We start from the raw sequence: 10,347 nt of genomic DNA on the forward strand, positions 1-10,347 counted from the left end.
ATATGGGCCGAAACCCAAAAAACTGAACAAAATAAGCAAAAAACGAACTTGAACCAAACAGAAACCGAAAAAACAACATAAACGAATCGAAAAAACCGAAACGGGCCGACACCCAAAAAAATGAACAAAATAAGCAAAAAAACGAACTTGAACCAAACAGAAACCGAAAAATAACGAACAAAAAAAACGAAACGGGCCGAAACTCAAAAAACTGAACAAAATAAGCAAAAAAACGAACTTGAAGCAAACAGAAACCGAAAAAACAACATAAACATACCAAAAAAACCGAAACGAGCCGAAACCCAAGAAACTGAACAAGATAAGCAAAAAAAACGAACTTGAACCAAACACAAAACGAAAAAACTGAACAAAATAAGCAAAAAGAAAGCTTGAACCAAACATAAATAGAAAAAAACGACTTAAACAAACCAAAAAAACCGAAACGGGCCGAAACCCAAAAAAACTGAACAAAAAAAAGAGAAAAAAACGAACTCGAAGAAAACAGAAAACGAAAAACCAACCTAAACGAACCAATAAAAATTTGAAACCGAGCCTAACCAACTGAAGCAAAAAAAAAAACGAACCGGAATGAAACTGGAAAAAATAACGAAACAAAAAAAAACGAAAGCGGGTCGGGTCGGGTTGGTTGGAAGCGGTTCGGATCATCAGCTGGCCGAATCTTCCAAAAACGTTGTGGGTCGTCGGTTGAGTGGGTCAAAGTGATTGCCTCCGACATTGGCCAACCAAACATGTTAGATGGAATTGGGATTCCAATTTCAACAAATTCCATTCCTATGGGAATGTTTAAATTCTAATTCCAATTCCTATGCAAATTTTAATTCCAATTTCAATTCATTCCGTGAAACGAACACGCCCTAAGGATTTAGCTACAATTTTGTAAGGTTTTTGCTACAAATTTAATTATATATTTCGTCTGGAATTTAAAAAGTAAACTTTTTTTTATATTATTTCTTTTCCTTGTAAACGTTGCATTTATAAATCAGGAAATATAAATATAAACCCACAGCAATAATAAATCCAAACGAAGTAAAATAAAATATCCAACTTATTCAAATGTAATACAATACATATCAAAATTATTCTAAAGCAATAAATATATTCCACATATTCTAACGAAGTGTAAGTTTTATGGCGTGTTTTGTGACAACAATTGAAGTCTCTCAATTTCAGCATGTTTCTCTGCTACCATCTCCTCGTTCCAACAACGCCAATTGTTCCCTCAACCATTGCACCTATAAATAATAAATTAGCACATCATTAGATAGTCAAAGAGCAAGAATATTTTGTAAAGATCTTATATGTTATATCTACACATATTAGAAATTTACTAGGTAAACAAGAAGTAGGATTCAAAGTATGGCTCTTTTTATTATATATTTACTAACAAGCTTAAACTGTTTAACCTGAGTAAAACGATTAGGTCAAACTCTAAGATATGTGGTGAATCGGAACTGCCCAATTAACTTCATAGGTTGGCCCTCTTCAGAATTCAAATCTAGCTGTTGATTATAAAGTTAATTGAAGGTTTTGAGTAGAGCAATAATCTCCATAACAGTAACTAGTTCTCGAGTCAATAACCAAATGGAAAATTAACAACATATGAATCAAGCACGCCCACAAAAAAATTATGCTAAAGGCGATGATGATAGAACCTGGGTTATAGAGAAACAGGTTGTTTAGAGATCTCGCTAGGTCTCAAAATCCCAATCGCCGGAAACTCGTGAGCTTACTTACAAGGCTGCAACCTAATATCGTTGGTAGCGTATCATACAAACTAACTGAGTAATAACTAATCAATGAAGTTGGATCTACCTGATTGAAGCAACTTGTTCAAAAGGCGTTGTTCACAACAAAAACAGAGAAATCGAGGGTCATAACTTCCGAGTGTCGATAAATGTGTGTGGTGGACTGTGGGTTGGCTTGAACGTGGTCTTGAGATACCGGTTAGTTAAGCAGAATTGATCTGAGACATGATTTTGGTGAAGGTCGAATTATTGGTAATTTAAGGGAATCGAAAAAAAAAAAAGAGGGAAAAAAGCGGGATATTTAAAGATTTTATTTTTTAAGCCATATTTCAAAATAATTTGTCGAACTTATAGAATTATAAATAATAGGTTTTTAAGTATTTTTTGGAAAAATGGCGCATGGCTTAACATATACTCCGTACATTGCAACATTTCTTAAAGTTTTTATGAAAACAAACTGTTAAAATACTAATGAAGAGTGTTTTATCGTACCAATAATGTAATAAAAAATGAGTTTTTACATAACTTTACATTATTTATTAATATATGTAGTTAAAATTAAAAACCCATTATCAAACACACACACATATACATATACTAGTTTTTATCACCGTACTACGGGTTTGATTTACATTATTCGTTTCTAATAGTTTTATATATTTTTTATAAATAAGACAATATGGTGGCTTTAGATAAAGTATTTTTTTTATTATAAAATTGTTTATTAGTTGCAAATAATATCTTTTTTTTTGAAAAAAATCGGATACTAATTTTTAGTATATCCTTATTTTATAGGATTTTCATATCAAATATTTGGTGAGAAAAAAAAATTATTTTAATGAGATGTTATAACACGCTTAAGAGTTACCTGGGTTTGGTGAGACCCATACTCGTGAATTCGGGTCAAATCCATGAGAAGTCTCCATTTATAAATAAAACAATCTGATAGCTTAACAGAATATATAGATGTTTCGCTTATATATGTTTAAGATTAAAAGTCATTCAAAACAATTTGAACGGTATAACTATATATAGATGTAAACTAGTGACATCACTCGTGAGCTACTAATTGTGTAGCTAAAATGTGGATTTAAACTGAGCTTAAACACGTATTAGGACTTAAAATTGTTAAATTGGGGTGTCTTGACTCATATTAGATAATAGTGAGCAATAAAATGTCATACATGTCAAAGCTCTTTATGGAGCATAATGGCTCCAATATGCATATAACATCATAAATAACCATCATTAACCAATATTAACCCTGAATTGCCAATGTTGACCCTAAATAACTATTACTAACCCAAATTGGCTAGCATTGATCTTAAATGACAACACAATAACCGTCATTGACATGAGTTAGCCCTCAATGACCCTATTTAGTCCTATGTGTTACGTATACGATAATGGTTGGCTGTCATGACTATAATTCATCATCCACAACCCTAGACCATTTACAGCCTAACTATCCATTAGTGACCTTAACTCGCCATCTACATCCCTAACTGACCATTAATGATTCTAACTAAACATGATTGACTATCAATGATCATTTATTGGGCAATGACCATTAATCCGTTATATTTGGTTTTAACATGTTAGATTTCGAATAACTAAGGCCATAATCAACCTCGACTGACCAAAATTGACTGAAAGTTTGACTTGGATTAACCAAGTTTGTTTGTGGGTGACTATGGTTGGAACATGTTATAAAGACTCACATGTATCTTAACGAGGCATATTGGGTTTTAATAGTCGTAATAGCTTTTAATGGAGCATGACAAGCCTTCTTTAATGTTAAATGTATTGTTTGATTAATTACGTTTAGAGTCAACCAAAATTCTTTTGTTTGATCAAATTTTGACTTTGATTAGCAGGCGTGAATTTCTTTAACCAACATAGGTCCTCATGAGTGTCTTAATGATTCCAAAGTTCTTTAACCAGCATAGGTCCCAAAGTTCTAATATGCCATACGTGTCTTAATGATTCACACGATCCTAAAACTTGATTAGCTCATAACAATGATTCTAGGACATTATTCAATCATATCAGGGTTTAATGTATTATAAATTTGCAGATTATATATATGATTTATTATTAGTGAATAAATTGACTTGCCACATCATAATTGACAAAGTTTGATATTGGTTAAACCAAGTTTGAGTTTCTTTGATCAAACTAGATTGTCATGATGTATAATGGATTTTATTAATTTTTTATATCATTATCTTTATTTATTTTGATATATTTTTCCATTATAATATGAATGTGGTTATTTTTTTTAAACACTTGTTGTTTTGTTAAACTTTTTATTAAACTATTTTAAAAACATTTTCTTTCTTTCTTTCTTTTCGATTTTTTTAGGAAGTTTGTTAAATTTCTTTTAAATATGTATTTTCCAGATTTTTTTTTATGAATTTATCTATCTACCTATCTAATAAATGGGTGGATTCTCCACCAATTTCTCCCCTAACTTTTCACCAGAATTCATTCTTTGTCCACGTGTAATTTTCTCTTTTATTATTAATTTTAATTTAATTTTAATTAGTAATCCTCGTTAATTCTTTTTCTTTCTTCATTCTCAGTTGCTAACCCTAACAATTTCACAACGTAGGCGACCACTGATCTTTAACCATGCATTCGTCATCAACAAATCAGGTATTAATCATCTACATATTCAATTGTCTTCAACATTAAAAGTACAATAATAATCCTGACTTTGGTTTACAGATTCGGTTTTACACAATCAACAATATAGATCATCGTCTTCTGTTTTCTAGGTATCATTGTCAACAATCTTTCATCTTCTTATACATTTAAATCATCAAAACTAACTGTAACTTTGTTTTTAAGCCTTTAAATCGATACCCTCATCTAATGCTCCGCTACAATTAGGGTTCATTAATTTTAACCCTTTTTGAATTGTTTGTATTTCTGTTCTTGAATAATTGTGTTTTTACATCTATTTTGTTTAGAATAGACCGAATACAGGACGTCAAAAAGGGAATTTTAAGTTTGATTTTAGGTCGTTTTTAATTTGTCTTTTTATTGTTGATTCGAATTGAAACTATAAAACATAATATTTTTTTACGAATAGCAGTTCAATATAGTGTTCATCGTATTGTTTGACACAAGATTTGTTGAAATGCTGTTAACATTATTATTTTCATTTTCAAAACTTAATTGGGGCTTGCGGAAGCTTTTGCTAATAATACCTCATTTTTGTTTTCATATTGGATCTTTTTTTTGGGTATGAAGATGGAAATTTGAATCTTCTATGTTAATGCCCCCTTATTGGCTTTGTTTTATCATGGTTCTGACCTATAATTTCTGTCGTCGACATGAGAGATAAGGTAATCGACTTATTATTCAACTTTTACAATCAATGGGTTCTATGTTGTACTGATCGTCTTTTATTTTGGAAATTATCATAACAATTTATTTTGCATTTCGTATTTAGCTTCGTTATCATTTATGAATATTGTTTATTCTATTATTGATTTGTTTCTGTGAAATTGATTAGATTAGAAGTATTAGGTGTCACTCAATTACAATATAATGGTAAATTTGTTTATTTCATTAAACACCCTTCAATTTTGAATTTAAAATCTTGTGAGACTTTTAACAATGATGTTTTTTTTATTCCTCATCATGCTCTATGTTGTTAGGCATAAGGCTGAGGGGTGTGGGGCGCTAGAGCCTCTCCGCTCGCGCCCCGGGGCGCTAACCCCACACCACCGGGGCGCGAGCAGGGGCGCGAGCGGGGCGCGAGCGCGGAAATCCAGGCAGGCGTGAGGCTGGTCGCGGGAGAAGAGAGATAAAAGGTGTCTTGGAGTTCGAAAAAGAGCCGTTGAGGGGTGTGGAATTAATTAAAAAATATATATTAGCTGGAGCCCCTCCACACCAGGGCCAGGGGCTCCAACGGGGGCTCCAACACCCCCCTTATCCAGTTTCTCTCTCTGCCACACGTCATAATATTATTGGCTGGAGCCCCCACTAAAGCCCCCATTAGAGCCCCCCACACCCCTTAGCCTAATGTTTTATTATGTATGTATTTGTTTGTGTCAGAATCTATCATCATGTTTCTTCAACTGTATGTATTGTCATGTTAATTGAAGTTGTTTTAATGGCAGCCTGATGTTAAATTATGCAACTCATATGCACGTGCTAGATGGCAGGGCTAAAATGAGGTTAGCTAGCAACAATTTATATTATATTTTAATATTAATTTTATATTAGTCAGTTTCTAATGCGCTGACCTTTCGTTACTTGGTTGACTTAGCTTTCTGCGCACAAAGACAAAACATAAACCTGGATTTCTCTTAGAAAAAATTCAATATAATGGCAGGTATTCTAATTAATGTCGTCTTTTTGCTCCAATTGGAAGCTTATGAATCACTCATGTATGATATGGTTGTCTACTAATTATTTACCAATTTTTTTTCTTTCCGGCTATGATGTATATACAGCAACTATAATTTCTTAGGAGATGAGAATGTTGTTTTGAAGAGGTAGGTCCCAGCAGAGCCCAGTTGGACCCGTAAGACTCACCTTGAACAGGGACGTCTGCGCAATGACCAACTGCTCCAGCAGGACACACCATGCTCAAAGAACCTTACGCGCAGTACGCCAGCTGTACCCGCAGGGAAAGCCTCCCAATGGTGAAGTACCCCGCCTGTTCCCGCAGCTGCGGATACAAGCCATCAGGGAAGGCTACCCGCACTAACAGCAAGGCTACACGCACAAGGCATTCGTTCAGTAGTCACATGAAGGAATGAGCAAGGCGGGAATACTCCCGCCTAAATGAGCCAGTCCGTATGCTTCTGGAAGGTCTTTTCGTACTATACCTACTAAGGTATGGGCGGAACAGACAATTTGACCAGAGCAGCCCATGAACTAATCACAGGGTGACAGCTCACCGACAACAATACGAGGAGGAGCACCCTCTAGTACTGTTTGTCACTATTAGCCGCTGCCTACTCACCAACCCTTACGAGGGGACGTGCGCAGCCTACAGTTGGTGGAACAGTGCGTAGCCGGCAGTAAAGGAACAGTATACAGCCGACCTTATTACTGTTGGCCGTAACCTATCCACCAACCAGCGTGGCCTGTGCGTACGTCCACTGTTGGTAGAACAGGAATACTATTCAGCCGGCTGTACCTGCTTGGAAACCTACCTTCGGCTATAAATACTCCAACACCTTGGAATGGTAAGGACATCATCTGATATCTCAATCTTATCTAGCAATCTCTTAATATACACTTATATTCAGAGCAATCTAGTCTGATTCTCACGCCGGAGGGTGGTCACAAGGAGGAACCCTCCCCTTCTCAGTGACGAGCTTACGGTGTCTGTTTTGCAGGTCTCCAGAAGAACAACCTTCTCTGCCAGACCTCATCCGTGGGAAACATTACTTAACCCCCAGATTATCTATAATCTGCCTGTGGGTTCACTTAGTGTTTCTTCATTGGCGCCATCCGTGCATAAAAGCTAGAACTATTTTAGTTTTTTCAAAATTTCTGAATAAATGGTTAACGTTACTCCAGTCCTAAGGCCAGTAACCGACCAAGAAACCCCGGTAACCACAACCCCAGCAACTGGGGGGAACACCGGCGGTTATACAAATCTTACGAACACTACCCCGACTACCCAAGCCGGGGCAAGTGCAGTAAATATTCCACTGGGGTTCACTGATGCCCAGTTGGAAAAACGACCGAGGGCCCCTCGCCAAACACTAGATCAAGTGAAGGCGTGGGCCGAAGCACGTCAAAGAGAATTCCAAGCGGAATTGGATGAACGCTTGCGTTCAGTTCAACAGGCTGACGAATTCGGCAGTACTCGCCAACAGCTCAATATGAACAGCGAGTGCGAGTACTCAGACGAGGAGAGAGAGGAATCCGACACCGACGCAAACCCTCGCCATAAGGCGAAAGGGAAGCGTAAGGAAACGGACTCCCAGCCAAAAAGGAATTTTGGGGAAGCTTTTAAACCAACAAATGCGGAGAGAAACCCGCGTGACTTCTCAAAAACCTTTAGGCCAACTGCTACAAATGCAGGAAAGTCAAAGTTTGCAAGGGACATTGCGGAAGCAATCGCCCCGAGAAGTGCCAAACAAATGTCTAACATTGGCACTTATGATGGTCTATCCGACCCAGACGACCACTTGAACAGATTCATTGCGGGGGCAACCGTCAGTAACTGGACGGAACCCACGTGGTGTTATATGTTCCAGATGACTCTGGTTGGAGCGGCCAGGGCATGGTTCGATCGTTTACCGGTCCACCACATATATGACTGGGCGGACTTTCAGAACAAGTTCAGCCAGCACTTCAGCCAACAGAGGAAATACACCGAGGAACAGTGGACAATCCTCAACTGCGTAAGAGAGGAGGATGAATCTTTATTAGACTTCATCACCCGCTTCAACTCCAAAAAGCTAAGTCTCGGCAACGTAAGTGAAGATCTTGTTCGCGCCGCTTTCATCCAAGGCGCCGAATACCCGGAGCTTATCCGCACATTGACGGGTAAGGATGGCATGCCATCAACATGGGATGCCATCATGACGGCGGCCAAGCGCTTTGCCGAGACAGAGAAGCAACTGGGAAGGGACCTCCCCCAGAGTACACACCTCTACACGCAGAGGACAAGAGAGAACAATGTCCGGATCGCCCGGCAGAACAAAAAGAGGAAGCTAGGTATCTGGCAGTCAAGGGTAAACTTTGACACCTCATCCAGCTCTCGCCCTCTTGTTGGCGGAAGAAATCACACACACCCTTCAAGCCAAAAGCACCGGTGGACGCCACTCACCAAAAGCGTCACGGAGATATTTGCCACTGAAAAGCTACCGTGGCCAAAAGCTCCAGTGATCCGGCACCGACCTAATGCGGATCAGAGCAAATCCTGTGACTTCCACGGGACAAAAGGTCATGGTACGGAAGAGTGTACATCCTTGAAAGATATTGTTGAAGCATTCGTCAAGGATGGAAGATTGGCACACCTGGTGGCATCAATCAAGAAGGGAGGACGGAACGACAACCGGTACCGGGGCAACGGACGAAAGCCCGTGGACATCAGCATCAACATGGTTCATGGCAACATCAGAGGAAAAAAAAGGCGAACGCCAGAACCATGCGCGTGGAAAGAAGCTGAGGTGCGCTTCCCGCGAGTGCCAGGAGGACCCAGCAAAGAAGGCCCCATCGTCATAAAAAGCCAGCTGGGGCACTACATCACTTCTCGCACTCTTGCTGACAACGGCGCCTCATCAACGGTGATGTACAGGCAGTTCTTCGACAAGCTTGATGACGAAGACAAGGAGCGCCTGGAAACGATCTGCGCCTCGATGGAAGGGTTTGATGGCAGCACAAGCACCTCCCTGGGTATCCTATCTTTCCCCGTCACTCTTACAGATGGAAAACACTCCCGCACAGAAGATGTGGACTTTGTCGTAATGAGGAAGCCACACCACACGTACGACATTCTCTTCGGGAGAGACGGGATGGCAAGATTCAACGCTGTGGTATCCTCAGTCCACGGCATGATGGGATGGCCAACAGCTGAGGGTGTAGCGATGATCACCGGCATTCCCCAGGTATGCATCGCATCTGTCTCATCTAAACCCAAACCAAAGATGGCTAAACCAACCATCACCGAATCAGAAAGATGGGCCTTCAATGGCAAGTACACTGACCAGGCCGTAACCATTGGCCCAACAATTATTGATCCCACACGCACCTTACTTAAGCGCTTATTACAAAGGAACGCCGACATCTTCGCGTGGACACCAGCTGACATGACTGGTGTACCCCGGAGTAAGGCAGAGCATAAGCTCAAATGCGATCCGGCTGTCACACCGATCGTACAAAAGCGCAGAGTAATGGGGCCAGAACAAACTAACGCGTGTAGAACCCAAGTCAAGGAACTTCTTGACGCAGGCATCTTACGCGTTAGTAGATATCAAACTTGGGTTGCAAATCCCGTTATGGTACCGAAGAATGACAAACAATGGCGCATGTGCATAGATTTCAAAGATTTGAACAAAGCATGCCCCAAAGATTGTTATCCGTTACCTGAAATTGATCTTAAGGTGGATTCGTTGGCACCATTCCGCCTTAAATGCTTCCTGGACGCGTATAAGGGGTACCATCAAATCCACATGGCCGTTGATGATAAGGACAAAACCGCTTTTCGGACGCCCGATGGCACATTTTGTTATCAAATGATGCCATTCGGACTTAAGAATGCCGGGTCCACATACCAACGCCTGATGGACAAAGAGTTTCATTCCCAAATTGGTAGGAACTTGGAAGTCTACATGGATGACTTGGTCATCAAAAGCCCTGACCCAGGAGCGATGTTGAAAGACATCGAAGAAACTTTCAACACGCTCAGGAAGATAAACATGAAGCTCAACCCGAGCAAGTGTGCCTTTGGAATGGAAGAAGGGAAGTTCTTGGGGGTCATCGTCACTAAAGATGGCTTCAGAGCGAACCCTGAAAAGGTCGAAGCCATTATCAAAATGGAATCACCTACTACCATCAAACAGGCTCAGACACTGAATGGACGACTAGTGGCACTTAATCG

Source organism: Bidens hawaiensis, unplaced genomic scaffold (genome assembly GCF_021521415.1).
Source record: "Bidens hawaiensis isolate Kalapana, Puna unplaced genomic scaffold, B.hawaiensis_p1.1 tig00028728_1, whole genome shotgun sequence".
NCBI classification, from domain to species: domain Eukaryota; kingdom Viridiplantae; phylum Streptophyta; class Magnoliopsida; order Asterales; family Asteraceae; genus Bidens; species Bidens hawaiensis.